Raw genomic sequence first — 5,597 nt, forward strand, 5'->3', positions numbered from 1 at the left:
ATCTCAGCTGAGTGCAACCTCCGCCTCCCGGGTTCAAGCGATTCTCCTGCCTCAGCCTCCCCAGTAGCTGGGACTATAGGCGTGTGCCACAATACTGGCTAATTTTTTTTTTGTATTTTTAGTACAGACCTGGTTTCATCATGTTGGCCAGGATGGTCTTGATCTCCTGACCTCGTAATCTGCCCACCTCGGCCTCCCAAAGTGCTGGGATTACCTGGCCTCATCTGTATACTTTCAAACAAAATTTATTTTGAGATTAATTCCTGTTACTGCGTATATCAATAGTTTATTCCTTTTTATTGTGGAATAGTGTCCCATTGAATGGGTGTACTACGTTTATGCGTTCACATTTGTGTTGTTTTAAGGTTTTGGCTATTACAAATAAAGTTGCTATGGACATTAGTGTACAAGTCTTTATGTACACATATGCTCTCATTTCTCTTGGGTAAATACTTAGGACTGGAATAGGAGGGTTACATGGTAGGTATATGTAAAATGTTTTAAGAACTGTCAAAGTTTTTTGCACAGTTGTACCATTTTTAATTCTCATGAGCAGTGTATGTGAGCTCGTTCTCATCTAAAGAGTTCAAGTTGCTCTACATCCTTACTGGCTCTTGGCGTAAGTCTTTGAAATTGTAGGCATTTTAATATGTGGGCCATAATAGTTTATTGTCCTAGTCTGCATTTCCCTAATTACTAAGGATTTTGAGTATCTGTACATATGCTTATTTACCATTGAGATATCTTCTTTGGCTCCCCCTTCCTGTACAGTTACCTGGAAACTCTCCAGGCAGTAAACTCTCATTTGTTTCCTTTCTCTTGGGGATTACTGTCCTTCATTGCCTGGTTTCTAGAATCTTAAAAATCATTGTTTTCTAGATTTTGTGTAGTTTTCGGTTGTTTCAGGTGGGAGAGTAAATCCAGTTACTGTTACTCTATCTTGTCTGGAAATGGAAGTCCCATCCTTTTACTTAATTTTTTTATTGAGGTAAAATACACATAAAGTTTACAATTTGAACTATTTTCATTGTACATAAAGTACTTGTTTTACTTTTAACATGCCTATATAATTATGTTTTAAATAGATTTATTATGAAGAGCACACAATTTGTCTTTTTAAAAAAAGCCAATCTGTTAATACCTCTCTTTTAATTGGCATATTTAGACTGTTTACATTTAATATTATTATTGATATAATTTAAGACTACAGTTTATCATTTGTTTTCTGTGAGTTCCCTCTGTTACTTATTTCCCCTTCTGTTCTCCATTCCTGATTTCTTTTGGGTTATTTGAATATGTTTTAGTGTTCCATTTTAATTTACGTTTTGGATTTTTGAATGTGTCTCTTTGTATTTTTTTAGTGTTTTCTCTCAGGATTACTATATATTTATACATATAGCATACCTTCACAATTGATTAGAATTAATGCTTTCTCTCTTCAAGTAACATGTAGAAACTTCACAACCATACAAGTCCCTTTATATTCCCTTCTTATGTAATAGTTGCCATGTGCATTTCATTTGTATATTTTGAAAGCCCCACCAGACAATACTGTAACAGCAATCAAACATATTCTAAAGAACTTAAAAGACTACTACTTTTAGTCTTATATTTACCTAGATAACCATTTCTGTTGTATTTTCTTCATTACTGAAGTTCCAAGTTTCTCTCTGATATTATTTCTCTTCTTCCTAACTTCCTTTAGCATTTCTTTAGGAATAGTTCTGCTGGCAATGAATTCTCTTATTTCCTTCATCTGAGAATGTCTTTATATCACCATTATTTCAAAACTATTTTTTTTTCTGGATATAGAATTCTGGGTGACAGCTCTCTTGAAGCATTTTAAAGATGTTGTTCCACTGTCTTCTGGTCTCCATGATTTCTGATGAGAAGTTCGGTCATTTGAATCATTATTTCCCTATAAGTAATGCATCATTTTTTCTCTGGCTACTTTTAAGGTGTTTTGTCTTTTCTTTTCTTTCTTTCTTTTTTTTTTTGGCCTTTGATTTTCAACAATTTGATTATAATGTATCTGGGCATGGTTTTCTTGGAGTATATCCTTTTTGGTGTTTGCTGAGATACTTAAATCTGTAGATTTGTGCCTTTTACAAAATTTGGGAAATTTTTAGCCATTATTTCTTTAAACGATTTTTCTCCTTTCTTTCTAGGTCTTCAATAACATGAATGTTAGGCTTTTTGATACTGTTCCACAGTTCACTGGCATTCTGTTTATTATTTTTTCCAATCTTTTATTTCTCTGTTGTTCAGATTACTTAATTTCAATTACTCTATATTCAAATTCACTGATTTTCTGTCATTGACATTCTGCCAATGAGCCTGTCAGTGGATTCTTTATGTCAGGTATTGATTGTATTTTACAGTTCTAAAATTTTGATTCAGTTATATTTCTTTATTTTTAAATTTTTGGTGGACCCGTCTGCCCTCCTGAGGGAGAGGGAGGACAGGGCCCTGGTTATATTTTTGTTTTGTTTTATTTCTCTGCTGAGGGCTCCTATCTTTCCATTCATTTGAAAAGGGTTCGGCCAAGCACTGTGGCTCACGCCTGTAATCCCAGCAGTTTGGGAGGCCAAGGCGGGTGGATCACCTAAGGTCAGAAGTTCGAGACCAGCCTGACCAATATGATGAAACCCTGCCTCTATTAAAACAATACAAAAATTAGCCAGACGTGGTGGCAGGCGCCTGTAGTCCCAGCCACTCAGGAGACTGAGGCAGGAGAATCACTTGAACCTGGGAGGCAGAAATTATAGTGAGCTGAGATTGTGCCATTGCGCTCCAGCCTGGGCAACAAGAGCAAAACTCTGTCTCAAAAAAAAAAAAAAAAAAAAAAAAAAAAAAAGGGTTCACCTTTGCTTCATGGATAATGGTTACAGTAACTGCTTTAAAGTCTTCAATATTTCCAACAGCTGGGTGATTTGGGAATGGCAAGAACTGATTGTCTTTTCCCTTGATAATTAATCAGATGTTCCTGGCTCCTCATATATTGAGTAATTTTGGATTGCATCCTAGACAGTTTAAATATTACATCTCTGGACAACGTTTAGTTTTTATTTTAGCAGACAAATCAGTTACGTAAAGGCCAGAGGCTTTGTCTTGCTTTCCACGGATGATAATTCTGATGTCAGTGTCAGCTTTCAAAGCCTTTTCTATGCTGTTTGGGTCTGCCCTTGCATTTGCTACATAGGGGTTAGTTTGGGACTTGGAAATGGTTTTTGTTGTAGTTCGTTTTTCAAAGGATGCTGTAAACCAAAAGCATCTGAGAGAAGTCTCAATTTAGAAGTTTATTTTTCCAAGGTTAAGGACATGCCTGTGACACAGCCTCAGGAATTTCTAACGACATGTGCCCAAGGTGGGTGACCTACAACTTGGTTTTATACATTTTAGGGAGTCATAAGACATCAATCAGTAGATGTAAGATGTACCTTGGTATGGTCTGCAAAGGTGGGACAACTGGAAGTGGGGGCTTCGACGTCATAGGCAGATTCAAAGATTTTCTGACTGGCAATTGGTTATTATCTAACGACTTGGAATCAATAGAAAGGAATGTCTGGGTTATAAGGGCTTGCAGAGACCAAGGGTTTATGATGCAGATGGAGGCCCCCGGTAGCAGGCTTTAGAGAAAATAGATTGTATGTGTTTCTTATCAGACTTAAAGAGTCTGTTCTATCAGTCTTAAGGTCTGTGTTGATATTAATAGTAATGAGGTATGTCTGACTCCCACTTTCCAGCATAGCCTGAACTAGTTTTACAGGTTAACTTTGGAGTGCCCTTGGCCAAGAGGAGGGGTTCATTCAGGTGGTTGGGGGCTTAGCATTTCATTTTTGATTTATAATGTGCAGCTAAGGCATGAACCTGAGACATGTGTTTGTTATACACAGAATTAGGGGATTCCCTTTTCCTTATTTTCTGGACTTGCCTCATTCTTCCACTCCTAGAAATTATGTTCTTGGTTCCTCTGGCCAGAAATATAGATTTGTCTCAGAGTTATAGACCACTACACTTGCATGCAGTTCCATGTGACTAGAGCTGCCTTCAGGGCAAAGTGGCCAAAGCAATGAGAAAAAATTACTTCTTTCGGACTACAGGGGTCTCGTCCCTTTGTACATTTCCTCTAGCCAGGGAGATGATTTTTCAGGTGTCCATAGCACCACCACTGTGACAATGCGGTTCTGTGACGGAGCCTGGCCTTGGGGTAGGGCTAAGAGAAAAAAGAGAAAGAAAGAAGAAGAAGGATGCTGTCCATACTCTCTAGCATGAGGAAGTGTCTTTTTCTGACCCTCTGATCCAAAATAAAGACTTTCTTTTGGATTATTTATGTTCACACTTGTGCAGTTCTGCATTTTAGGCTGTTTTTGACTTTGACTTGGAAACCGGAGCTGATAATTCTTCACATTTGACTTTCTTCCCCAATCTGTGTGCTATTGCTACTCTCTTCTTCTGCTGTTGCTGCTGCTGCTTCTGCTGCTGCTGCTGCTTCTGCTGCTGCTGCTTCTTCTTCTTCTTCTTCTTCTTCTTCTTCTTCTTCTTCTTCTTCTCCTTCTCCTTCTCCTTCTCCTTCTTCTTCTTCCTTCTTCCTTCTTCCTTCTTCCTCCTCCTTCTCCTCCTCCTCCTCCTCTTCTTCTTCTTCTTTCTTCTCTTTCTTCTTCTTCGATAGAGTTTTGCTCTTGTTGCCAAGGCTGAGTGCAATGGCATAACCTTGGCTCACTGCAACCCCCACCTCCCAGGTTCAAGGGATTCTCCTGCCTCAGCCTCCTGAGTAGCTGGGATTACAGGTGCATGCTACCATGGCCGGCTAATTTTGTATTTTCAGTAGAGACAGGGTTTCTTCATGTTGGTCAGGCTGGTCTCGAACTCCCGACCTCAGGTAATCTGCCTGCCTCGGCCTCCCAAAGTGCTAGGATTACAGGCGTAAGCCACCATGCCTGGCCGCTATTGTTTACTTTTCAGAGTCTAGTTGATTTTGTATTCTGTCCAGAGTTTTCTATTGTAATCACTAGGAAAGATTATCTATAGTGTACTTACTTCCTCTTGCCAGCACTGGATTCAATGGTGTTTTAAAGAAATTTAAAAAGATGATCTTTTCTGTTTGCCCACATAATCATCATTGTGGGGCTTTCATTTCCACCTGCTGCTCTGAGCTTCCACCCAGGACCTTCCTTTAGCATTCTGGCAGTGTGAGTCTGCTGGTAATAAACGATCTCAGCTTTTATCTTTTGGAAAATGTCTTTATTTCACCTTCCTTAAAAAAGCTCAGGTATAATTTATGTACAGTGAAATGGAGAAATCTTAAATGTGAAGTTAAATGAGTTTTGACAAATGCATATACCTCAAATCCACACCGCATTAAGATATAGAGCATTCATGTCATCCCAGAAAGTCCCTTTGTATCCCTTTCCAATCAATCTCAACTCCCAGAGGCAACCACTGCTTGAGACTTTTTTTTTTTTTGAGATGGAGTCTCGCTCTGTCGCCCAGGCTGGAGTGCAGTAGCACAATCTCGACTCACTGCAAGCTCCGCCTCCTGGGTTCACGCCATTCTCCTGCTTCAGCCTCCCGAGTAGCTGTGACTACAGGCGTCC

The sequence above is a fragment of the Mandrillus leucophaeus genome, unplaced genomic scaffold, assembly GCF_000951045.1.
Source record: "Mandrillus leucophaeus isolate KB7577 unplaced genomic scaffold, Mleu.le_1.0 Scaffold296, whole genome shotgun sequence".
Lineage (NCBI taxonomy): Eukaryota > Metazoa > Chordata > Mammalia > Primates > Cercopithecidae > Mandrillus > Mandrillus leucophaeus.